We start from the raw sequence: 26526 nt of genomic DNA on the forward strand, positions 1-26526 counted from the left end.
TTTTGGGGGGTGGGGGTGAGTGAAAGGGGGTGATGTGGGGTTTTTTGTCTTATATAACAGCCAAGGGAAATCTAGTTTAAACCTAAATTCACATAGACGGGAAAGGTATAGCTCTCCGTCACCCTATTAAAAAAAAAAAAAAAACTACTAAACTTTTCTGAAAGTTTATTTACTAGCTTCCTTGAGCAGTTCATGGTGAAGCTTTTTTTTTTTTTTTTTTTTTCTGTGACATTGGCCTCATTAAAAAGTACGGTTTGCCTTTACTGGATAATTTTGTTCATTGGTTTCTTAGGGAACCTTGGTAATATTTGAGTTTCCTGGGGAGTATGGTCACATGACCTGGCCCTGGCCAATCGGTGCGTTCCACCTCCCTGGCCACTGTGATTGGCTCCGGGCTGGGGCAGTGCCCAATCGGGGCCCAGGGCCGGGCCTGACGTTGGAAGCCAGGGGAAGACGAGCTGTCGTCCTGCTGGGGTAGGGGAAGGGGTGGGGCCGGGGGAGGTCAGGCTCCAGCAGTGGGAGGGGCGTGAGGTCCGCCTGCGGCAGTTGGTGACCTTCCCGCTCCCCTCAGGGCAGAGCCGCCGGCCTGAGAATGAGGGCGCTGCTGAGCCCAGGGGCTGGGATGGCCCGTTGCTGCTGTGGTCCCAGAGCTCCACCCGAGACCTGAGGGAAACCTTCTGCCCGTGAGTCCTCTCCCGCTTGTCTGTCAGCTTGTTTGAAGCATGCTGGGTTTTCTGCCCAGCTGGCTAAGGGGAGTCCCTGGAAATGCAATGGTGTGGGTTTTGGCAGACTTCAGGGAAGACATGCCAGATGAGCCTGGGAGACTCCAGCTTAATCTGGATTCAGGAGATATCTCTTCGGGCCAGCTAGTAATTGTAGGATAAGCCTAATGAGTCTTCACAGGATGAAGAGAGTAACGTGCCAAGGTAGCATTCGATGTCCTCATTCGAGAGGATGAAGCTGGTGCTCAGAGAAGGGGGGAACTTGGCCACAGCAAGGAGGTGTGCACCCAGACAGAACCCCCAGATCCGGCCATTGGAGCTCAGGGAGGCCACTGGTGTGGCTTGTCCCTGTGGCAGGGGCCGAGGCACGCAGCCCACCCTGATTCCTGTGGGGGCCTGACTTGGGAAGTGCCATCTGGTAGCTTTGAGACTCACCAAACCAAATTGCACTGGAGAGAGGAGGGACACCTTCCTTCATCCACCCCCCACCCCCGCCGGCTTCCCACATACCCTGACCCCTTTCTCTCGATTTCGGAGCCATTTCCAGAGTCCCGCTCATATGACCTCATTCGAAGTGCACTGTGGACGAGCTGCCATCTGCAGCTGCTACCACAGCAGCCAAGGGCTTTAGCTCCCGAGTACCTCCCTTCCTTTGGAACTTGGGGGCCCTCTACTCCCCACTTGCACACCACAGACCTTTGCTGAGGATTGTGGGGACCCTCACTCAGTTTGCAGCACGTTGTAGCCATCCCTGTCCTCCCTTGAAACTCAGCTTGTGAGCTCCTTTGGAGCAGCGTGGCCCACCTGGCTGCAACGGAAGAGACACAGCTGACAGTGAAACAACAGCTTAGATCTGAGAGCCGGAAAGCTCTGTCAAAAGGGACCTCCCTCTTCACGCCGTAGAGGCTGTAGGAGCCGCCAGGGTTTCGGAACCAGTGCTGGGGCCAAAATGACTCCACAGCTGTTTTCCTTCCTGGGGAGGGTTCTGGCTTGAGTGGGAATGGCTCAAGTCTAAGGTTCTGAAAGCCCACTGTGTGCAGATGCACGGTACACAGAGAGGAGAAGGTGGAGTCCTGCCCTGGAGGTGGTCACAGCTCACGGATGAGCCAGGCAGGCAGGCAGGCAGGGCATGAGAACACCTGAGCTGCCTTCATGAGTGAATGGTGTGGGGGCAGAGGAAGAGAAGCCGGTCTGCTCCCTCATGTGGTGCCCAGGGCAGGTTGTCCCCAGAGGAAACCCTTACGACGGTGAGGAGAATCCCTGCTGTTTCCCAAGGGGTTCCGTCGGTGCGTGTCTTCCCCGGAGCGCTCAGGCCGTCTCTAAAGTACACTGGCCATGGGCATTGCCTCTCCTTGGAACTTCCCATGTGTTTCTCTTTTTTATGGAACAGTGATTTTCTAGAGGGGTTCTGGGCCACAAGGATGTTGGGTCATTTTCTAGCCTTCTGTCATGAAGAACGCTTTCCTGGGCGTTGGGGTGGTTTGTTGTTCCAGCTCCCTTTCTTGGCTTCTTTTGGGAGCTGGTGCAACAAGACGAGCTCAGCCTCTGCCTTCTGGCGGAGATGTCACCCTTGAAACAGCAATGCCTGCCTGGAGATAATGATGGCAGTGGCCAAAAGGGCTTCGTTTGGCACATGGTATCTTGAAAGGACGTACACCGTCCTTTCAGATATCAAAGGCTAGTTCAAATGACATAAAAATGAGAACTCTCCAATGGAGTCTTACAGTAGGTGGAGAGTCCGAAAAACACTGCTTCAGTCATTTCACGGAGAGTCATTGATTGGGGACACCAAGAATATAGGAAGGAATGCACAAAGAAAAGATGAAATTGTGTTCAGGATCGGGGGAAGGGATGAACAGGGCGTGCTTGCCTTGAATCCAGGCTTTGTTGGGGGGTGGGGCATAAAGATCAAACGGGTCTGAAACTACCAAGTGGTGATGGTAACACAGTATCACCAGAGTTACACAACAGTGTTCCCAAATTGCAACAATGATGAGAAAGTTTACGAATCCCAACTTAACCAACAAAAATACAGGAAACCATACAAAAAAGAAAACATCACCAGAAAGGTGGAAACAAACCAAATGCAAAGCAGTTCAGGGGAAAGGAACTCCATGTCCCCTGGGGGCAGACCGAGTTGCCGGCGTCCACGGTGAGCAGACAGGGATGGAGGCTGCAGAGCCGACCGCTCCCCTGGACGTGGTGTTTCCGGCAAGGGCTCTGGGTGTCTGTCCAGAGCGGGGGCTCGTTCTCCCTGCAGGGGTGGGTGAGTCATCGTGGGCGTCTGGGTGTTGCGCGGGAGCCAGGGCAGGCTCTCCCTGCCGAGGCGGTGACTCCTCCTCTGCCTCGGGTTCTCCTGCCAGAGCCCGAGCAGGTACAGGTGCACGTGGAGGTGGAGGTTCTGGCTGAGGGGGTGGGACATCAGTGCCTGGGGCTGGGGGTCCTGCAGGCACGGAGATCCGATCTGCCCGGTGTGCTGGCCAGTACCCAGCTGGCCTGGTGTCTCTGCGAGGGCAAGTCTCGGTTCTCCATCTGCCCTCGGTGGATCCCTGGGTCCTGCACCTGGAGCCACCACCTCTGTAGGGACAGGTCTGGGAAGTGGAGCCTGGTTCCAGTTGGAGGTCAGTGCTAGAGCTGGGGGAGAAGCAAAGTTTGCCCACAGGCCAGCCTTGGCATGTGCGTATCCCGGGACAGAAAGCTTCCAAGAGATTCCCAAAGAATACCCAGCGTCGGATGTCTTTTGGGACTGAAGTGTGCAAGACGGGGGGCGGGGGGTGTGAGGCCAGTGCTTGCTGCAGGCCCAGCAGCAGCTTTCGGGGACTCGTCCCTGTGTAGCTCAGCACCCCGTCCCCACACACTCCCGTGCAGCAGCCCCAGCGTCCTCACCTCTGTGCTCTGGCGTGCTGGGCTCCAGGTCCTCCTGCTGCCTCAGAGGCCGGGGTTCTCGGGACTCTGGGTCGGAGCCGGGTGTGCTGAGCTCCGTGGCAGCCTCAGACTGGGCCGGCGGGTGTATCCTAGGCGGTGTCTCTGCAGCAGGCCTTCCCCGCCTCCTCTTCTCCCCCGGTGGGGCTGATGCCTCCGTGGGCACGCTCACCTGGAGCCTGCACTGGGCCTCACGGGCGGGGGGGTGGTGCTCCGACCCCTCCCTCCGGGAGGTGGATGGGGTGTCCCCGTCCTCGGCCTCATCACGTGGGAAGCTCTGCAACGACAGTGACCGTCAGCCAGCCATGCTGGGAGTTTTCCAAGCTGGGCCTGGCCAGTGGAACCGCTGCTTCTGCCTGCTCGAACTTCTCTTCCCAGAAGGGTCAGAGACGTGTGTCTGCTCAGATCCCCACCCGGGAGGAAAGAGACCCACCTGTGGGTGTGAGGTCAGCCTGGGCGGCCGCCACTGCCCGCACACTCCCCATCGGGCCCAGCCTGCTCTCCCCTGGGGTGTGGACACAACTTGTCCGCAGGCTTCTGACCCCACATCCGCCTGGGCTTCCTTGAGGGAGACACACCCCGAGAAACCCGCATCCACACACACAGGCAAAGGACCCGGTGTTTCCGGGTGGCATGGGCGAGGTGGCCTGGCCCGGCCTGGGGCTCCCCGTGTTACCTTTCTGTTTCTCCGGGCAAACGGCCAGAGGCCTCTCGGGGGTGTCCTGAGCCAACGTCGACAGGGTGCCCACGCACACTGCCTGTGAGCTCTCCTGAGGCCCCGGCCTCTGGGCATGGGCAAACAGCAGAACATCCTGGCAGCAAGTGATCTGGCTGGGGGCTCCTCTCCGCTCTGGAGGCCTGGATACCCGGGTTGCGGGTTCTGTTGGGTTCTGTTGCCGGCAGGTGACATCATCGCCTGGGGTTCGTGCTGAGGTCCCTTCCCCAAAACTTCCCAAGGGAATCTCTGGGTTTCTGACTGCTCGACCACCCCCCTTAGGCCATGTGCAGGCACAGAGACGCCCACACAGCCCAGCCCACAGCCCTGGGGAGGCCTGGGTGCAGCCAGGGCCTGAGCTCCGAGGGCCCTGCTGCTCTCAGACCAGGCTCCTTCTTCTCATAAGTGGTGTGGCCCTGGACAAGCATATGCCCCTCAGGGTTTCCCCAGTCTCTCCATCTGCAGAGTGGGGGTCATTCTCCCATCTGCTTCCTAGGTCTGTCGGCCTACGAGCAGCTCCATGCCTTTCCACCTGGGGCCGATATCACGTGGAGCTCGTGCGCTGAGACTTCAGAAAGAAAGATTCCATCCAGGGCTGACATAGCACAGAATGGGGCAGAACGAGGCCTGGATGTGCCGTGGTACCCAGGAAAAGGCACTCCCCCTCCTGACTGTTTTGAGACCCCGCATCCAAGTTGGAGGACCGAAAGGAAGACTCGAAGGTCTCCCTCTCTTGTAGAAAAGAGTAGCCAACTTTCTGGTCCTCTGTTTCCATTGAGATTCTGTTCAAGTGTCCCAGCTCGGCTTCTGCGGGTGGCTGAGCTTCTAATGGCTCCCTGCGTTCTTGTCTTTTCCTCTGCAAACCTTCCGTCCTTTTCCCCCTTCTGGGGTGGATGGGCGCTGTCATTGCTTCTACCTTCGAGACAGATTGAGGAAAAGTCTGGACCATCGACTCCTTTCCTCTCTTTGGTTCCGTGTCTCTCTCTGGCTGTGTCCCTCTCTTTTCCTTTCTCAATTCCCTCTGTGTCTTCCTCTTTCTCTCTCGTGTGTGGATGGATGGATGCTAGGAATTCCACATGTATATGATTAGATGAGGGTTATGTTTTAGGGATAGGTTAGAGGGAGAGAAAGGCTTCAGGTCGGAGTTGGTCATAGGGGAAGGGTCAAGGGTGGTGGTGGTGTTTCTTGGAATCTGAGTGCTGTGCATTCTTCGTCTCTTTCCATATGAACCCCTTCTCAGATACACCACTTGGAAGGAGTCTCTCGTGTTCCGTTTCCTATCTTTTGCATTTGTGAATGCTTAGCTTCTCTGTTGTGAAGAGGTTCCATTGGATGGAAACCCATTGGTGTACTTCGTGTACCTCTTTCCCTTAATTGAAGAGACCCATTTCTACCTCCGCCCAGCAAATGGCAAGGAGACTCTGATGTTAAGGAGCCTTTGACCTACGCTTCTTTCTAGCTATCTCATGACATCAGTCTTTAGGGTGAGGTTTTTCCCCAATATTGAGGTGGTCTGAGATCCAAACCAATAGCGTTCTTCAGATGTAGCTGTCTGGGTTTCCCATGGACATTGATTGAAGAGGCTTTCTTGTTCCCATTTGGATAATCTCCCCTTCTGTGTCAGAGATGAGTTGACGATGGATGCTGGGGTTTGTTTCTGGACCCTCAACTTTATTCCATCGATCTGGATCTGTGTGTGTTGTTGTATTCCCAATAGCATACTGTCCTGCCGCTGCTGCTGCTGCTGCTAAGTCACTTCAGTCGTGTCAGACTCTGCGCGACCCCATGGCCTGCAGCCTACCAGGCTCCTCCGTCCAGGGCATTTTCCAGGCAAGAGTACTGGAGTGGGTCGCCATTGCCTTCTCCGATACTCTCCTGAGGATCCTAGTTTGGTCGTCTAATTTCCTTTCACACAACCTTGGATGTCCGTATCGGGGCCTTTTCGTCGGATTGTATTGACAATTTAGGCTCTTTTCTGTTTCCGTAACCCCTTTTGCAATTCTTTGTTCGGTGCGAAAATGCATTGGCATTTTGGGAGGAATAGCATCGAAGCTGTGGATTGCCTTGTGGGGCTGTGACATCATTTTACCAATAGGAATTTTTCAAGCCCTGAGCACAGCTTCTCTCTCCAGTGATTGGTGTGGGCTTGATCTTCCTTCTTCCATCTCTCGCCGTTTTGTGAGAACAGGTGCATCCTTCCCTTCTGGGTTAGATGGACTCGTGGATATCACTTCAGTGCATGGCATTGTCAGTGGGGGTGATAATTCCCTTCTCATTGGAAGACTTTGCTGTGAGTATTAGAAATGCAAGTGACTTCTCTTCCCCTTCCTCCCTGTCCATCTCTCAGAGCCACCGGGAAACAGAGGCCTCATCCACGGTCACACAGGCCTGAGGGGGTGCAACTAGACTGTTGTTTCTTCAGGCCCTCAGTGCTGGACATCATCCGGGATCCTCTGTGTGTGTCTTCCTCAGTCTGGTGTCCCTTCAGACCTTTCCCTAGTTTTCACAGGCTTGTTGTGTTGGTGTTCTTTGTCTGTTTGGAGACACATCCTTGATAAGCTTTGTGTTTCCACTCATTCGTCTGGCGATGTATGACCTGTCTTTTGCTTTTGTCATGAGGTCTTTCCCACAGTAGATATCTTTGATTTTGCCAAGTCCACTGTATTCTCTGGGTTTTTTTGTGGACTGCCTTTTAGTTTTGTGTGTGAAGACTCAAAGCACGTGTCCGGTTTCTGCTCATTGTTCTTCTAGATTGGTGACAAGTTTTCACGGAAAGTTTGTCTAGGGATAAGTGGAAGTGAACTCGGTGTAAGGTGTCAAGTCTCCATCTCCATTCATGTCATCCCCTGCAGTTTCCAATTCCCTGTTCCTGAGTGGTTTTGGAGACCTTGTGGGGAGTTTGTTTGCATTGGAGTTTGCATTACCACCTTGATTCGATTCACACTGTTCTGCCGTCAGGGACACTGTCAAGGGGGAGTGAGGAGCAGCCTGCACTTCCAGCAGTGACCACACGGTGGGGCGAGTGCTGCTCTCCCCTCTGGGAGCCCCAGGCCACAGGCATCCCAGTGAGGAGCCAGCTCTGTGCTCAGCTGAAAGGAGTTAGTCTCTCAGGGGCCTCTGAGCCCTTGCCTTTGGATCACCCAGGGTGGGCATTGACTGGGACAGAAAAAATTGCCCTGAATTCCATGGACGGAAGAGCCTGGCTGTGTAGAGTTCGTGGGTTGCCGTGAATCAGACACAACTGAGGACAGAAAAATTCAATACATTAAAACACTTTTGGGGGGTGGGGGTGAGTGAAAGGGGGTGATGTGGGGTTTTTTGTCTTATATAACAGCCAAGGGAAATCTAGTTTAAACCTAAATTCACATAGACGGGAAAGGTATAGCTCTCCGTCACCCTATTAAAAAAAAAAAAAAAACTACTAAACTTTTCTGAAAGTTTATTTACTAGCTTCCTTGAGCAGTTCATGGTGAAGCTTTTTTTTTTTTTTTCTTTTTCTGTGACATTGGCCTCATTAAAAAGTACGGTTTGCCTTTACTGGATAATTTTGTTCATTGGTTTCTTAGGGAACCTTGGTAATATTTGAGTTTCCTGGGGAGTATGGTCACATGACCTGGCCCTGGCCAATCGGTGCGTTCTACCTCCCTGGCCACTGTGATTGGCTCCGGGCTGGGGCAGTGCCCAATCGGGGCCCAGGGCCGGGCCTGACGTTGGAAGCCAGGGGAAGACGAGCTGTCGTCCTGCTGGGGTAGGGGAAGGGGTGGGGCCGGGGGAGGTCAGGCTCCAGCAGTGGGAGGGGCGTGAGGTCCGCCTGCGGCAGTTGGTGACCTTCCCGCTCCCCTCAGGGCAGAGCCGCCGGCCTGAGAATGAGGGCGCTGCTGAGCCCAGGGGCTGGGATGGCCCGTTGCTGCTGTGGTCCCAGAGCTCCACCCGAGACCTGAGGGAAACCTTCTGCCCGTGAGTCCTCTCCCGCTTGTCTGTCAGCTTGTTTGAAGCATGCTGGGTTTTCTGCCCAGCTGGCTAAGGGGAGTCCCTGGAAATGCAATGGTGTGGGTTTTGGCAGACTTCAGGGAAGACATGCCAGATGAGCCTGGGAGACTCCAGCTTAATCTGGATTCAGGAGATATCTCTTCGGGCCAGCTAGTAATTGTAGGATAAGCCTAATGAGTCTTCACAGGATGAAGAGAGTAACGTGCCAAGGTAGCATTCGATGTCCTCATTCGAGAGGATGAAGCTGGTGCTCAGAGAAGGGGGGAACTTGGCCACAGCAAGGAGGTGTGCACCCAGACAGAACCCCCAGATCCGGCCATTGGAGCTCAGGGAGGCCACTGGTGTGGCTTGTCCCTGTGGCAGGGGCCGAGGCACGCAGCCCACCCTGATTCCTGTGGGGGCCTGACTTGGGAAGTGCCATCTGGTAGCTTTGAGACTCACCAAACCAAATTGCACTGGAGAGAGGAGGGACACCTTCCTTCATCCACCCCCCACCCCCGCCGGCTTCCCACATACCCTGACCCCTTTCTCTCGATTTCGGAGCCATTTCCAGAGTCCCGCTCATATGACCTCATTCGAAGTGCACTGTGGACGAGCTGCCATCTGCAGCTGCTACCACAGCAGCCAAGGGCTTTAGCTCCCGAGTACCTCCCTTCCTTTGGAACTTGGGGGCCCTCTACTCCCCACTTGCACACCACAGACCTTTGCTGAGGATTGTGGGGACCCTCACTCAGTTTGCAGCACGTTGTAGCCATCCCTGTCCTCCCTTGAAACTCAGCTTGTGAGCTCCTTTGGAGCAGCGTGGCCCACCTGGCTGCAACGGAAGAGACACAGCTGACAGTGAAACAACAGCTTAGATCTGAGAGCCGGAAAGCTCTGTCAAAAGGGACCTCCCTCTTCACGCCGTAGAGGCTGTAGGAGCCGCCAGGGTTTCGGAACCAGTGCTGGGGCCAAAATGACTCCACAGCTGTTTTCCTTCCTGGGGAGGGTTCTGGCTTGAGTGGGAATGGCTCAAGTCTAAGGTTCTGAAAGCCCACTGTGTGCAGATGCACGGTACACAGAGAGGAGAAGGTGGAGTCCTGCCCTGGAGGTGGTCACAGCTCACGGATGAGCCAGGCAGGCAGGCAGGCAGGGCATGAGAACACCTGAGCTGCCTTCATGAGTGAATGGTGTGGGGGCAGAGGAAGAGAAGCCGGTCTGCTCCCTCATGTGGTGCCCAGGGCAGGTTGTCCCCAGAGGAAACCCTTACGACGGTGAGGAGAATCCCTGCTGTTTCCCAAGGGGTTCCGTCGGTGCGTGTCTTCCCCGGAGCGCTCAGGCCGTCTCTAAAGTACACTGGCCATGGGCATTGCCTCTCCTTGGAACTTCCCATGTGTTTCTCTTTTTTATGGAACAGTGATTTTCTAGAGGGGTTCTGGGCCACAAGGATGTTGGGTCATTTTCTAGCCTTCTGTCATGAAGAACGCTTTCCTGGGCGTTGGGGTGGTTTGTTGTTCCAGCTCCCTTTCTTGGCTTCTTTTGGGAGCTGGTGCAACAAGACGAGCTCAGCCTCTGCCTTCTGGCGGAGATGTCACCCTTGAAACAGCAATGCCTGCCTGGAGATAATGATGGCAGTGGCCAAAAGGGCTTCGTTTGGCACATGGTATCTTGAAAGGACGTACACCGTCCTTTCAGATATCAAAGGCTAGTTCAAATGACATAAAAATGAGAACTCTCCAATGGAGTCTTACAGTAGGTGGAGAGTCCGAAAAACACTGCTTCAGTCATTTCACGGAGAGTCATTGATTGGGGACACCAAGAATATAGGAAGGAATGCACAAAGAAAAGATGAAATTGTGTTCAGGATCGGGGGAAGGGATGAACAGGGCGTGCTTGCCTTGAATCCAGGCTTTGTTGGGGGGTGGGGCATAAAGATCAAACGGGTCTGAAACTATCAAGTGGTGATGGTAACACAGTATCACCAGAGTTACACAACAGTGTTCCCAAATTGCAACAATGATGAAAAAGTTTACGAATCCCAACTTAACCAACAAAAATACAGGAAACCATACAAAAAAGAAAACATCACCAGAAAGGTGGAAACAAACCAAATGCAAAGCAGTTCAGGGGAAAGGAACTCCATGTCCCCTGGGGGCAGACCGAGTTGCCGGCGTCCACGGTGAGCAGACAGGGATGGAGGCTGCAGAGCCGACCGCTCCCTTGAACGTGGTGTTTCCGGCAAGGGCTCTGGGTGTCTGTCCAGAGCGGGGGCTCGTTCTCCCTGCAGGGGTGGGTGAGTCATCGTGGGCGTCTGGGTGTTGCACGGGAGCCAGGGCAGGCTCTCCCTGCCGAGGCGGTGACTCCTCCTCTGCCTCGGGTTCTCCTGCCAGAGCCCGAGCAGGTACAGGTGCACGTGGAGGTGGAGGTTCTGGCTGAGGGGGTGGGACATCAGTGCCTGGGGCTGGGGGTCCTGCAGGCACGGAGATCCGATCTGCCCGGTGTGCTGGCCAGTACCCAGCTGGCCTGGTGTCTCTGCGAGGGCAAGTCTCGGTTCTCCATCTGCCCTCGGTGGATCCCTGGGTCCTGCACCTGGAGCCAGCACCTCTGTAGGGACAGGTCTGGGAAGCGGAGCCTGGTTCCAGTTGGAGGCCAGTGCTAGAGCTGGGGGAGAAGCAAAGTTTGCCCACAGGCCAGCCTTGGCATGTGCGTATCCCGGGACAGAAAGCTTCCAAGAGATTCCCAAAGAATACCCAGCGTCGGATGTCTTTTGGGACTGAAGTGTGCAAGACGGGGGGCGGGGGGTGTGACGCCAGTGCTTGCTGCAGGCCCAGCAGCAGCTTTCGGGGACTCGTCCCTGTGTAGCTCAGCACCCCGTCCCCACACACTCCCGTGCAGCAGCCCCAGCGTCCTCACCTCTGTGCTCTGGCGTGCTGGGCTCCAGGTCCTCCTGCTGCCTCAGAGGCCGGGGTTCTCGGGACTCTGGGTCGGAGCCGGGTGTGCTGAGCTCCGTGGCAGCCTCAGACTGGGCCGGCGGGTGTATCCTAGGCGGTGTCTCTGCAGCAGGCCTTCCCCGCCTCCTCTTCTCCCCCGGTGGGGCTGATGCCTCCGTGGGCACGCTCACCTGGAGCCTGCACTGGGCCTCAGGGGCGGGGGGGTGGTGCTCCGACCCCTCCCTCCGGGAGGTGGATGGGGTGTCCCCGTCCTCGGCCTCATCACGTGGGAAGCTCTGCAACGACAGTGACCGTCAGCCAGGCATGCTGGGAGTTTTCCAAGCTGGGCCTGGCCAGTGGAACCGCTGCTTCTGCCTGCTCGAACTTCTCTTCCCAGAAGGGTCAGAGACGTGTGTCTGCTCAGATCCCCACCCGGGAGGAAAGAGACCCACCTGTGGGTGTGAGGTCAGCCTGGGCGGCCGCCACTGCCCGCACACTCCCCATCGGGCCCAGCCTGCTCTCCCCTGGGGTGTGGACACAACTTGTCCGCAGGCTTCTGACCCCACATCCGCCTGGGCTTCCTTGAGGGAGACACACCCCGAGAAACCCGCATCCACACACACAGGCAAAGGACCCGGTGTTTCCGGGTGGCATGGGCGAGGTGGCCTGGCCCGGCCTGGGGCTCCCCGTGTTACCTTTCTGTTTCTCCGGGCAAACGGCCAGAGGCCTCTCGGGGGTGTCCTGAGCCAACGTCGACAGGGTGCCCACGCACACTGCCTGTGAGCTCTCCTGAGGCCCCGGCCTCTGGGCATGGGCAAACAGCAGAACATCCTGGCAGCAAGTGATCTGGCTGGGGGCTCCTCTCCGCTCTGGAGGCCTGGATACCCGGGTTGCGGGTTCTGTTGGGTTCTGTTGCCGGCAGGTGACATCATCGCCTGGGGTTCGTGCTGAGGTCCCTTCCCCAAAACTTCCCAAGGGAATCTCTGGGTTTCTGACTGCTCGACCACCCCCCTTAGGCCATGTGCAGGCACAGAGACGCCCACACAGCCCAGCCCACAGCCCTGGGGAGGCCTGGGTGCAGCCAGGGCCTGAGCTCCGAGGGCCCTGCTGCTCTCAGACCAGGCTCCTTCTTCTCATAAGTGGTGTGGCCCTGGACAAGCATATGCCCCTCAGGGTTTCCCCAGTCTCTCCATCTGCAGAGTGGGGGTCATTCTCCCATCTGCTTCCTAGGTCTGTCGGCCTACGAGCAGCTCCATGCCTTTCCACCTGGGGCCGATATCACGTGGAGCTCGTGCGCTGAGACTTCAGAAAGAAAGATTCCATCCAGGGCTGACATAGCACAGAATGGGGCAGAACGAGGCCTGGATGTGCCGTGGTACCCAGGAAAAGGCACTCCCCCTCCTGACTGTTTTGAGACCCCGCATCCAAGTTGGAGGACCGAAAGGAAGACTCGAAGGTCTCCCTCTCTTGTAGAAAAGAGTAGCCAACTTTCTGGTCCTCTGTTTCCATTGAGATTCTGTTCAAGTGTCCCAGCTCGGCTTCTGCGGGTGGCTGAGCTTCTAATGGCTCCCTGCGTTCTTGTCTTTTCCTCTGCAAACCTTCCGTCCTTTTCCCCCTTCTGGGGTGGATGGGCGCTGTCATTGCTTCTACCTTCGAGACAGATTGAGGAAAAGTCTGGACCATCGACTCCTTTCCTCTCTTTGGTTCCGTGTCTCTCTCTGGCTGTGTCCCTCTCTTTTCCTTTCTCAATTCCCTCTGTGTCTTCCTCTTTCTCTCTCGTGTGTGAATGGATGGATGCTAGGAATTCCACATATATATGATTAGATGAGGGTTATGTTTTAGGGATAGGTTAGAGGGAGAGAAAGGCTTCAGGTCGGAGTTGGTCATAGGGGAAGGGTCAAGGGTGGTGGTGGTGTTTCTTGGAATCTGAGTGCTGTGCATTCTTCGTCTCTTTCCATATGAACCCCTTCTCAGATACACCACTTGGAAGGAGTCTCTCGTGTTCCGTTTCCTATCTTTTGCATTTGTGAATGCTTAGCTTCTCTGTTGTGAAGAGGTTCCATTGGATGGAAACCCATTGGTGTACTTCGTGTACCTCTTTCCCTTAATTGAAGAGACCCATTTCTACCTCCGCCCAGCAAATGGCAAGGAGACTCTGATGTTAAGGAGCCTTTGACCTACGCTTCTTTCTAGCTATCTCATGACATCAGTCTTTAGGGTGAGGTTTTTCCCCAATATTGAGGTGGTCTGAGATCCAAACCAATAGCGTTCTTCAGATGTAGCTGTCTGGGTTTCCCATGGACATTGATTGAAGAGGCTTTCTTGTTCCCATTTGGATAATCTCCCCTTCTGTGTCAGAGATGAGTTGACGATGGATGCTGGGGTTTGTTTCTGGACCCTCAACTTTATTCCATCGATCTGGATCTGTGTGTGTTGTTGTATTCCCAATAGCATACTGTCCTGCCGCTGCTGCTGCTGCTGCTAAGTCACTTCAGTCGTGTCAGACTCTGCGCGACCCCATGGCCTGCAGCCTACCAGGCTCCTCCGTCCAGGGCATTTTCCAGGCAAGAGTACTGGAGTGGGTCGCCATTGCCTTCTCCGATACTCTCCTGAGGATCCTAGTTTGGTCGTCTAATTTCCTTTCACACAACCTTGGATGTCCGTATCGGGGCCTTTTCGTCGGATTGTATTGACAATTTAGGCTCTTTTCTGTTTCCGTAACCCCTTTTGCAATTCTTTGTTCGGTGCGAAAATGCATTGGCATTTTGGGAGGAATAGCATCGAAGCTGTGGATTGCCTTGTGGGGCTGTGACATCATTTTACCAATAGGAATTCTTTCAAGCCCTGAGCACAGCTTCTCTCTCCAGTGATTGGTGTGGGCTTGATCTTCCTTCTTCCATCTCTCGCCGTTTTGTGAGAACAGGTGCATCCTTCCCTTCTGGGTTAGATGGACTCGTGGATATCACTTCAGTGCATGGCATTGTCAGTGGGGGTGATAATTCCCTTCTCATTGGAAGACTTTGCTGTGAGTATTAGAAATGCAAGTGACTTCTCTTCCCCTTCCTCCCTGTCCATCTCTCAGAGCCACCGGGAAACAGAGGCCTCATCCACGGTCACACAGGCCTGAGGGGGTGCAACTAGACTGTTGTTTCTTCAGGCCCTCAGTGCTGGACATCATCCGGGATCCTCTGTGTGTGTCTTCCTCAGTCTGGTGTCCCTTCAGACCTTTCCCTAGTTTTCACAGGCTTGTTGTGTTGGTGTTCTTTGTCTGTTTGGAGACACATCCTTGATAAGCTTTGTGTTTCCACTCATTCGTCTGGCGATGTATGACCTGTCTTTTGCTTTTGTCATGAGGTCTTTCCCACAGTAGATATCTTTGATTTTGCCAAGTCCACTGTATTCTCTGGGTTTTTTTGTGGACTGCCTTTTAGTTTTGTGTGTGAAGACTCAAAGCACGTGTCCGGTTTCTGCTCATTGTTCTTCTAGATTGGTGACAAGTTTTCACGGAAAGTTTGTCTAGGGATAAGTGGAAGTGAACTCGGTGTAAGGTGTCAAGTCTCCATCTCCATTCATGTCATCCCCTGCAGTTTCCAATTCCCTGTTCCTGAGTGGTTTTGGAGACCTTGTGGGAAGTTTGGTTGCATTGGAGTTTGCATTACCACCTTGATTCGATTCACACTGTTCTGCCGTCAGGGACACTGTCAAGGGGGAGTGAGGAGCAGCCTGCACTTCCAGCAGTGACCACACGGTGGGGCGAGTGCTGCTCTCCCCTCTGGGAGCCCCAGGCCACAGGCATCCCAGTGAGGAGCCAGCTCTGTGCTCAGCTGAAAGGAGTTAGTCTCTCAGGGGCCTCTGAGCCCTTGCCTTTGGATCACCCAGGGTGGGCATTGACTGGGACAGAAAAAATTGCCCTGAATTCCATGGACGGAAGAGCCTGGCTGTGTAGAGTTCGTGGGTTGCCGTGAATCAGACACAACTGAGGACAGAAAAATTCAATACATTAAAACACTTTTGGGGGGTGGGGGTGAGTGAAAGGGGGTGATGTGGGTTTTTTTGTCTTATATAATAGCCAAGGGAAATCTAGTTTAAACCTAAATTCACATAGACGGGAAAGGTATAGCTCTCCGTCACCCTATTAAAAAAAAAAAAAAAACTACTAAACTTTTCTGAAAGTTTATTTACTAGCTTCCTTGAGCAGTTCATGGTGAAGCATTTTTTTTTTTTTTCTGTGACATTGGCCTCATTAAAAAGTACGGTTTGCCTTTACTGGATAATTTTGTTCATTGGTTTCTTAGGGAACCTTGGTAATATTTGAGTTTCCTGGGGAGTATGGTCACATGACCTGGCCCTGGCCAATCGGTGCGTTCCACCTCCCTGGCCACTGTGATTGGCTCCGGGCTGGGGCAGTGCCCAATCGGGGCCCAGGGCCGGGCCTGACGTTGGAAGCCAGGGGAAGACGAGCTGTCGTCCTGCTGGGGTAGGGGAAGGGGTGGGGCCGGGGGAGGTCAGGCTCCAGCAGTGGGAGGGGCGTGAGGTCCGCCTGCGGCAGTTGGTGACCTTCCCGCTCCCCTCAGGGCAGAGCCGCCGGCCTGAGAATGAGGGCACTGCTGAGCCCAGGGGCTGGGATGGCCCGTTGCTGCTGTGGTCCCAGAGCTCCCCCCGAGACCTGAGGGAAACCTTCTGCCCGTGAGTCCTCTCCCGCTTGTCTGTCAGCTTGTTTGAAGCATGCTGGGTTTTCTGCCCAGCTGGCTAAGGGGAGTCCCTGGAAATGCAAGGGTGTGGGTTTTGGCAGACTTCAGGGAAGACATGCCAGATGAGCCTGGGAGACTCCAGCTTAATCTGGATTCAGGAGATATCTCTTCGGGCCAGCTAGTAATTGTAGGATAAGCCTAATGAGTCTTCACAGGATGAAGAGAGTAACGTGCCAAGGTAGCATTCGATGTCCTCATTCGAGAGGATGAAGCTGGTGCTCAGAGAAGGGGGGAACTTGGCCACAGCAAGGAGGTGTGCACCCAGACAGAACCCCCAGATCCGGCCATTGGAGCTCAGGGAGGCCACTGGTGTGGCTTGTCCCTGTGGCAGGGGCCGAGGCACGCAGCCCACCCTGATTCCTGTGGGGGCCTGACTTGGGAAGTGCCATCTGGTAGCTTTGAGACTCACCAAACCAAATTGCACTGGAGAGAGGAGGGACACCTTCCTTCATCCACCCCCCACCCCCGCCGGCTTCCCACATACCCTGACCCCTTTCTCTCGATTTCGGAGCCATTTCCAGAGTCCCGCTCATATGACCTCATTCGAAGTGCACTGTGGACGAGCTGCCATCTGCAGCTGCTACCACAGCAGCCAAGGGCTTTAGCTCCCGAGTACCTCCCTTCCTTTGGAACTTGGGGGCCCTCTACTCCCCACTTGCACACCACAGACCTTTGCTGAGGATTGTGGGGACCCTCACTCAGTTTGCAGCACGTTGTAGCCATCCCTGTCCTCCCTTGAAACTCAGCTTGTGAGCTCCTTTGGAGCAGCGTGGCCCACCTGGCTGCAACGGAAGAGACACAGCTGACAGTGAAACAACAGCTTAGATCTGAGAGCCGGAAAGCTCTGTCAAAAGGGACCTCCCTCTTCACGCCGTAGAGGCTGTAGGAGCCGCCAGGGTTTCGGAACCAGTGCTGGGGCCAAAATGACTCCACAGCTGTTTTCCTTCCTGGGGAGGGTTCTGGCTTGAGTGGGAATGGCTCAAGTCTAAGGTTCTGAAAGCCCACTGTGTGCAGATGCACGGTACACAGAGAGGAGAAGGTGGAGTCCTGCCCTGGAGGTGGTCACAGCTCACGGATGAGCCAGGCAGGCAGGCAGGCAGGGCATGAGAACACCTGAGCTGCCTTCATGAGTGAATGGTGTGGGGGCAGAGGAAGAGAAGCCGGTCTGCTCCCTCATGTGGTGCCCAGGGCAGGTTGTCCCCAGAGGAAACCCTTACGACGGTGAGGAGAATCCCTGCTGTTTCCCAAGGGGTTCCGTCGGTGCGTGTCTTCCCCGGAGCGCTCAGGCCGTCTCTAAAGTACACTGGCCATGGGCATTGCCTCTCCTTGGAACTTCCCATGTGTTTCTCTTTTTTATGGAACAGTGATTTTCTAGAGGGGTTCTGGGCCACAAGGATGTTGGGTCATTTTCTAGCCTTCTGTCATGAAGAACGCTTTCCTGGGCGTTGGGGTGGTTTGTTGTTCCAGCTCCCTTTCTTGGCTTCTTTTGGGAGCTGGTGCAACAAGACGAGCTCAGCCTCTGCCTTCTGGCTGAGATGTCACCCTTGAAACAGCAATGCCTGCCTGGAGATAATGATGGCAGTGGCCAAAAGGGCTTCGTTTGGCACATGGTATCTTGAAAGGACGTACACCGTCCTTTCAGATATCAAAGGCTAGTTCAAATGACATAAAAATGAGAACTCTCCAATGGAGTCTTACAGTAGGTGGAGAGTCCGAAAAACACTGCTTCAGTCATTTCACGGAGAGTCATTGATTGGGGACACCAAGAATATAGGAAGGAATGCACAAAGAAAAGATGAAATTGTGTTCAGGATCGGGGGAAGGGATGAACAGGGCGTGCTTGCCTTGAATCCAGGCTTTGTTGGGGGGTGGGGCATAAAGATCAAACGGGTCTGAAACTACAAAGTGGTGATGGTAACACAGTATCACCAGAGTTACACAACAGTGTTCCCAAATTGCAACAATGATGAAAAAGTTTACGAATCCCAACTTAACCAACAAAAATACAGGAAACCATACAAAAAAGAAAACATCACCAGAAAGGTGGAAACAAACCAAATGCAAAGCAGTTCAGGGGAAAGGAACTCCATGTCCCCTGGGGGCAGACCGAGTTGCCGGCGTCCACGGTGAGCAGACAGGGATGGAGGCTGCAGAGCCGACCGCTCCCCTGGACGTGGTGTTTCCGGCAAGGGCTCTGGGTGTCTGTCCAGAACGGGGGCTCGTTCTCCCTGCAGGGGTGGGTGAGTCATCGTGGGCATCTGGGTGTTGCGCGGGAGCCAGGGCAGGCTCTCCCTGCCGAGGCGGTGACTCCTCCTCTGCCTCGGGTTCTCCTGCCAGAGCCCGAGAAGGTACAGGTGCACGTGGAGGTGGAGGTTCTGGCTGAGGGGGTGGGACATCAGTGCCTGGGGCTGGGGGTCCTGCAGGCACGGAGATCCGATCTGCCCGGTGTGCTGGCCAGTACCCAGCTGGCCTGGTGTCTCTGCGAGGGCAAGTCTCGGTTCTCCATCTGCCCTCGGTGGATCCCTGGGTCCTGCACCTGGAGCCACCACCTCTGTAGGGACAGGTCTGGGAAGTGGAGCCTGGTTCCAGTTGGAGGTCAGTGCTAGAGCTGGGGGAGAAGCAAAGTTTGCCCACAGGCCAGCCTTGGCATGTGCGTATCCCGGGACAGAAAGCTTCCAAGAGATTCCCAAAGAATACCCAGCGTCGGATGTGTTTTGGGACTGACGTGTGCGAGATGGGGGGCGGGGGGTGTGAGGCCAGCGCTTGCTGCAGGCCCAGCAGCAGCTTTCGGGGACTCGTCCCTGTGTAGCTCAGCACCCCGTCCCCACACACTCCCGTGCAGCAGCCCCAGCGTCCTCACCACTGTGCTCTGGCGTGCTGGGCTCCAGGTCCTCCTGCTGCCTCAGAGGCCGGGGTTCTCGGGACTCTGGGTCGGAGCCGGGTGTGCTGAGCTCCGTGGCAGCCTCAGACTGGGCCGGCGGGTGTATCCTGGGCGGTGTCTCTGCAGCAGGCCTTCCCCGCCTCCTCTTCTCCCCCGGTGGGCCTGATGCCTCCGTGGGCACGCTCACCTGGAGCCTGCACTGGGCCTCACGGGCGGGGGGGTGGTGCTCCGACCCCTCCCTCCGGGAGGTGGATGGGGTGTCCCCGTCCTCGGCCTCATCACGTGGGAAGCTCTGCAACGACAGTGACCGTCAGCCAGCCATGCTGGGAGTTTTCCAAGCTGGGCCTGGCCAGTGGAACCGCTGCTTCTGCCTGCTCGAACTTCTCTTCCCAGAAGGGTCAGAGACGTGTGTCTGCTCAGATCCCCACCCGGGAGGAAAGAGACCCACCTGTGGGTGTGAGGTCAGCCTGGGCGGCCGCCGCTGCCCGCACACTCCCCATCGGGCCCAGCCTGCTCTCCCCTGGGGTGTGGACACAACTTGTCTGCAGGCTTCTGACCCCACATCCGCCTGGGCTTCCTTGAGGGAGACACACCCCGAGAAACCCGCATCCACACACACAGGCAAAGGACCCGGTGTTTCCGGGTGGCATGGGCGAGGTGGCCTGGCCCGGCCTGGGGCTCCCCGTGTTACCTTTCTGTTTCTCCGGGCAAACGGCCAGAGGCCTCTCGGGGGTGTCCTGAGCCAACGTCGACAGGGTGCCCACGCACACTGCCTGTGAGCTCTCCTGAGGCCCCGGCCTCTGGGCATGGGCAAACAGCAGAACATCCTGGCAGCAAGTGATCTGGCTGGGGGCTCCTCTCCGCTCTGGAGGCCTGGATACCCGGGTTGCGGGTTCTGTTGGGTTCTGTTGCCGGCAGGTGACATCATCGCCTGGGGTTCGTGCTGAGGTCCCTTCCCCAAAACTTCCCAAGGGAATCTCTGGGTTTCTGACTGCTCGACCACCCCCCTTAGGCCATGTGCAGGCACAGAGACGCCCACACAGCCCAGCCCACAGCCCTGGGGAGGCCTGGGTGCAGCCAGGGCCTGAGCTCCGAGGGCCCTGCTGCTCTCAGACCAGGCTCCTTCTTCTCATAAGTGGTGTGGCCCTGGACAAGCATATGCCCCTCAGGGTTTCCCCAGTCTCTCCATCTGCAGAGTGGGGGTCATTCTCCCATCTGCTTCCTAGGTCTGTCGGCCTACGAGCAGCTCCATGCCTTTCCACCTGGGGCCGATATCACGTGGAGCTCGTGCGCTGAGACTTCAGAAAGAAAGATTCCATCCAGGGCTGACATAGCACAGAATGGGGCAGAACGAGGCCTGGATGTGCCGTGGTACCCAGGAAAAGGCACTCCCCCTCCTGACTGTTTTGAGACCCCGCATCCAAGTTGGAGGACCGAAAGGAAGACTCGAAGGTCTCCCTCTCTTGTAGAAAAGAGTAGCCAACTTTCTGGTCCTCTGTTTCCATTGAGATTCTGTTCAAGTGTCCCAGCTCGGCTTCTGCGGGTGGCTGAGCTTCTAATGGCTCCCTGCGTTCTTGTCTTTTCCTCTGCAAACCTTCCGTCCTTTTCCCCCTTCTGGGGTGGATGGGCGCTGTCATTGCTTCTACCTTCGAGACAGATTGAGGAAAAGTCTGGACCATCGACTCCTTTCCTCTCTTTGGTTCCGTGTCTCTCTCTGGCTGTGTCCCTCTCTTTTCCTTTCTCAATTCCCTCTGTGTCTTCCTCTTTCTCTCTCGTGTGTGGATGGATGGATGCTAGGAATTCCACATGTATATGATTAGATGAGGGTTATGTTTTAGGGATAGGTTAGAGGGAGAGAAAGGCTTCAGGTCGGAGTTGGTCATAGGGGAAGGGTCAAGGGTGGTGGTGGTGTTTCTTGGAATCTGAGTGCTGTGCATTCTTCGTCTCTTTCCATATGAACCCCTTCTCAGATACACCACTTGGAAGGAGTCTCTCGTGTTCCGTTTCCTATCTTTTGCATTTGTGAATGCTTAGCTTCTCTGTTGTGAAGAGGTTCCATTGGATGGAAACCCATTGGTGTACTTCGTGTACCTCTTTCCCTTAATTGAAGAGACCCATTTCTACCTCCGCCCAGCAAATGGCAAGGAGACTCTGATGTTAAGGAGCCTTTGACCTACGCTTCTTTCTAGCTATCTCATGACATCAGTCTTTAGGGTGAGGTTTTTCCCCAATATTGAGGTGGTCTGAGATCCAAACCAATAGCGTTCTTCAGATGTAGCTGTCTGGGTTTCCCATGGACATTGATTGAAGAGGCTTTCTTGTTCCCATTTGGATAATCTCCCCTTCTGTGTCAGAGATGAGTTGACGATGGATGCTGGGGTTTGTTTCTGGACCCTCAACTTTATTCCATCGATCTGGATCTGTGTGTGTTGTTGTATTCCCAATAGCATACTGTCCTGCCGCTGCTGCTGCTGCTGCTAAGTCACTTCAGTCGTGTCAGACTCTGCGCGACCCCATGGCCTGCAGCCTACCAGGCTCCTCCGTCCAGGGCATTTTCCAGGCAAGAGTACTGGAGTGGGTCGCCATTGCCTTCTCCGATACTCTCCTGAGGATCCTAGTTTGGTCGTCTAATTTCCTTTCACACAACCTTGGATGTCCGTATCGGGGCCTTTTCGTCGGATTGTATTGACAATTTAGGCTCTTTTCTGTTTCCGTAACCCCTTTTGCAATTCTTTGTTCGGTGCGAAAATGCATTGGCATTTTGGGAGGAATAGCATCGAAGCTGTGGATTGCCTTGTGGGGCTGTGACATCATTTTACCAATAGGAATTCTTTCAAGCCCTGAGCACAGCTTCTCTCTCCAGTGATTGGTGTGGGCTTGATCTTCCTTCTTCCATCTCTCGCCGTTTTGTGAGAACAGGTGCATCCTTCCCTTCTGGGTTAGATGGACTCGTGGATATCACTTCAGTGCATGGCATTGTCAGTGGGGGTGATAATTCCCTTCTCATTGGAAGACTTTGCTGTGAGTATTAGAAATGCAAGTGACTTCTCTTCCCCTTCCTCCCTGTCCATCTCTCAGAGCCACCGGGAAACAGAGGCCTCATCCACGGTCACACAGGCCTGAGGGGGTGCAACTAGACTGTTGTTTCTTCAGGCCCTCAGTGCTGGACATCATCCGGGATCCTCTGTGTGTGTCTTCCTCAGTCTGGTGTCCCTTCAGACCTTTCCCTAGTTTTCACAGGCTTGTTGTGTTGGTGTTCTTTGTCTGTTTGGAGACACATCCTTGATAAGCTTTGTGTTTCCACTCATTCGTCTGGCGATGTATGACCTGTCTTTTGCTTTTGTCATGAGGTCTTTCCCACAGTAGATATCTTTGATTTTGCCAAGTCCACTGTATTCTCTGGGTTTTTTTGTGGACTGCCTTTTAGTTTTGTGTGTGAAGACTCAAAGCACGTGTCCGGTTTCTGCTCATTGTTCTTCTAGATTGGTGACAAGTTTTCACGGAAAGTTTGTCTAGGGATAAGTGGAAGTGAACTCGGTGTAAGGTGTCAAGTCTCCATCTCCATTCATGTCATCCCCTGCAGTTTCCAATTCCCTGTTCCTGAGTGGTTTTGGAGACCTTGTGGGAAGTTTGGTTGCATTGGAGTTTGCATTACCACCTTGATTCGATTCACACTGTTCTGCCGTCAGGGACACTGTCAAGGGGGAGTGAGGAGCAGCCTGCACTTCCAGCAGTGACCACACGGTGGGGCGAGTGCTGCTCTCCCCTCTGGGAGCCCCAGGCCACAGGCATCCCAGTGAGGAGCCAGCTCTGTGCTCAGCTGAAAGGAGTTAGTCTCTCAGGGGCCTCTGAGCCCTTGCCTTTGGATCACCCAGGGTGGGCATTGACTGGGACAGAAAAAATTGCCCTGAATTCCATGGACGGAAGAGCCTGGCTGTGTAGAGTTCGTGGGTTGCCGTGAATCAGACACAACTGAGGACAGAAAAATTCAATACATTAAAACACTTTTGGGGGGTGGGGGTGAGTGAAAGGGGGTGATGTGGGTTTTTTTGTCTTATATAATAGCCAAGGGAAATCTAGTTTAAACCTAAATTCACATAGACGGGAAAGGTATAGCTCTCCGTCACCCTATTAAAAAAAAAAAAAAAACTACTAAACTTTTCTGAAAGTTTATTTACTAGCTTCCTTGAGCAGTTCATGGTGAAGCATTTTTTTTTTTTTTCTGTGACATTGGCCTCATTAAAAAGTACGGTTTGCCTTTACTGGATAATTTTGTTCATTGGTTTCTTAGGGAACCTTGGTAATATTTGAGTTTCCTGGGGAGTATGGTCACATGACCTGGCCCTGGCCAATCGGTGCGTTCCACCTCCCTGGCCACTGTGATTGGCTCCGGGCTGGGGCAGTGCCCAATCGGGGCCCAGGGCCGGGCCTGACGTTGGAAGCCAGGGGAAGACGAGCTGTCGTCCTGCTGGGGTAGGGGAAGGGGTGGGGCCGGGGGAGGTCAGGCTCCAGCAGTGGGAGGGGCGTGAGGTCCGCCTGCGGCAGTTGGTGACCTTCCCGCTCCCCTCAGGGCAGAGCCGCCGGCCTGAGAATGAGGGCACTGCTGAGCCCAGGGGCTGGGATGGCCCGTTGCTGCTGTGGTCCCAGAGCTCCCCCCGAGACCTGAGGGAAACCTTCTGCCCGTGAGTCCTCTCCCGCTTGTCTGTCAGCTTGTTTGAAGCATGCTGGGTTTTCTGCCCAGCTGGCTAAGGGGAGTCCCTGGAAATGCAAGGGTGTGGGTTTTGGCAGACTTCAGGGAAGACATGCCAGATGAGCCTGGGAGACTCCAGCTTAATCTGGATTCAGGAGATATCTCTTCGGGCCAGCTAGTAATTGTAGGATAAGCCTAATGAGTCTTCACAGGATGAAGAGAGTAACGTGCCAAGGTAGCATTCGATGTCCTCATTCGAGAGGATGAAGCTGGTGCTCAGAGAAGGGGGGAACTTGGCCACAGCAAGGAGGTGTGCACCCAGACAGAACCCCCAGATCCGGCCATTGGAGCTCAGGGAGGCCACTGGTGTGGCTTGTCCCTGTGGCAGGGGCCGAGGCACGCAGCCCACCCTGATTCCTGTGGGGGCCTGACTTGGGAAGTGCCATCTGGTAGCTTTGAGACTCACCAAACCAAATTGCACTGGAGAGAGGAGGGACACCTTCCTTCATCCACCCCCCACCCCCGCCGGCTTCCCACATACCCTGACCCCTTTCTCTCGATTTCGGAGCCATTTCCAGAGTCCCGCTCATATGACCTCATTCGAAGTGCACTGTGGACGAGCTGCCATCTGCAGCTGCTACCACAGCAGCCAAGGGCTTTAGCTCCCGAGTACCTCCCTTCCTTTGGAACTTGGGGGCCCTCTACTCCCCACTTGCACACCACAGACCTTTGCTGAGGATTGTGGGGACCCTCACTCAGTTTGCAGCACGTTGTAGCCATCCCTGTCCTCCCTTGAAACTCAGCTTGTGAGCTCCTTTGGAGCAGCGTGGCCCACCTGGCTGCAACGGAAGAGACACAGCTGACAGTGAAACAACAGCTTAGATCTGAGAGCCGGAAAGCTCTGTCAAAAGGGACCTCCCTCTTCACGCCGTAGAGGCTGTAGGAGCCGCCAGGGTTTCGGAACCAGTGCTGGGGCCAAAATGACTCCACAGCTGTTTTCCTTCCTGGGGAGGGTTCTGGCTTGAGTGGGAATGGCTCAAGTCTAAGGTTCTGAAAGCCCACTGTGTGCAGATGCACGGTACACAGAGAGGAGAAGGTGGAGTCCTGCCCTGGAGGTGGTCACAGCTCACGGATGAGCCAGGCAGGCAGGCAGGCAGGGCATGAGAACACCTGAGCTGCCTTCATGAGTGAATGGTGTGGGGGCAGAGGAAGAGAAGCCGGTCTGCTCCCTCATGTGGTGCCCAGGGCAGGTTGTCCCCAGAGGAAACCCTTACGACGGTGAGGAGAATCCCTGCTGTTTCCCAAGGGGTTCCGTCGGTGCGTGTCTTCCCCGGAGCGCTCAGGCCGTCTCTAAAGTACACTGGCCATGGGCATTGCCTCTCCTTGGAACTTCCCATGTGTTTCTCTTTTTTATGGAACAGTGATTTTCTAGAGGGGTTCTGGGCCACAAGGATGTTGGGTCATTTTCTAGCCTTCTGTCATGAAGAACGCTTTCCTGGGCGTTGGGGTGGTTTGTTGTTCCAGCTCCCTTTCTTGGCTTCTTTTGGGAGCTGGTGCAACAAGACGAGCTCAGCCTCTGCCTTCTGGCTGAGATGTCACCCTTGAAACAGCAATGCCTGCCTGGAGATAATGATGGCAGTGGCCAAAAGGGCTTCGTTTGGCACATGGTATCTTGAAAGGACGTACACCGTCCTTTCAGATATCAAAGGCTAGTTCAAATGACATAAAAATGAGAACTCTCCAATGGAGTCTTACAGTAGGTGGAGAGTCCGAAAAACACTGCTTCAGTCATTTCACGGAGAGTCATTGATTGGGGACACCAAGAATATAGGAAGGAATGCACAAAGAAAAGATGAAATTGTGTTCAGGATCGGGGGAAGGGATGAACAGGGCGTGCTTGCCTTGAATCCAGGCTTTGTTGGGGGGTGGGGCATAAAGATCAAACGGGTCTGAAACTACCAAGTGGTGATGGTAACACAGTATCACCAGAGTTACACAACAGTGTTCCCAAATTGCAACAATGATGAAAAAGTTTACGAATCCCAACTTAACCAAAAAAAATACAGGAAACCATACAAAAAAGAAAACATCACCAGAAAGGTGGAAACAAACCAAATGCAAAGCAGTTCAGGGGAAAGGAACTCCATGTCCCCTGGGGGCAGACCGAGTTGCCGGCGTCCACGGTGAGCAGACAGGGATGGAGGCTGCAGAGCCGACCGCTCCCCTGGACGTGGTGTTTCCGGCAAGGGCTCTGGGTGTCTGTCCAGAACGGGGGCTCGTTCTCCCTGCAGGGGTGGGTGAGTCATCGTGGGCATCTGGGTGTTGCGCGGGAGCCAGGGCAGGCTCTCCCTGCCGAGGCGGTGACTCCTCCTCTGCCTCGGGTTCTCCTGCCAGAGCCCGAGAAGGTACAGGTGCACGTGGAGGTGGAGGTTCTGGCTGAGGGGGTGGGACATCAGTGCCTGGGGCTGGGGGTCCTGCAGGCACGGAGATCCGATCTGCCCGGTGTGCTGGCCAGTACCCAGCTGGCCTGGTGTCTCTGCGAGGGCAAGTCTCGGTTCTCCATCTGCCCTCGGTGGATCCCTGGGTCCTGCACCTGGAGCCACCACCTCTGTAGGGACAGGTCTGGGAAGTGGAGCCTGGTTCCAGTTGGAGGTCAGTGCTAGAGCTGGGGGAGAAGCAAAGTTTGCCCACAGGCCAGCCTTGGCATGTGCGTATCCCGGGACAGAAAGCTTCCAAGAGATTCCCAAAGAATACCCAGCGTCGGATGTGTTTTGGGAGTGACGTGTGCGAGATGGGGGGCGGGGGGTGTGAGGCCAGCGCTTGCTGCAGGCCCAGAAGCAGCTTTCGGGGACTCGTCCCTGTGTAGCTCAGCACCCCGTCCCCACACACTCCCGTGCAGCAGCCCCAGCGTCCTCACCACTGTGCTCTGGCGTGCTGGGCTCCAGG

At 55.1% G+C, this 26526-nt stretch overlaps 1 long non-coding RNA gene across 1 annotated transcript in view; it reads left to right on the forward strand.

The window, feature by feature from the left end:
* The first annotated feature begins 472 nt into the window (after positions 1-472).
* LOC145534162 (uncharacterized) overlaps positions 473-26526 on the forward strand; it is a 40444-nt gene continuing 14390 nt past the window's right edge. The window contains exons 1-4 of the long non-coding RNA XR_014074293.1: positions 473-683; positions 8205-8316; positions 15833-15944; positions 23461-23572. This is a non-coding gene — a long non-coding RNA (uncharacterized LOC145534162). The remainder of the gene's footprint in view (positions 684-8204; positions 8317-15832; positions 15945-23460; positions 23573-26526) is intronic.

This window comes from Giraffa tippelskirchi, chromosome 14, assembly GCF_054371585.1.
Source record: "Giraffa tippelskirchi isolate mGirTip1 chromosome 14, T2T-mGirTip1v1.2.pri, whole genome shotgun sequence".
In the NCBI taxonomy this organism is placed as follows: Eukaryota; Metazoa; Chordata; class Mammalia; order Artiodactyla; family Giraffidae; genus Giraffa; species Giraffa tippelskirchi.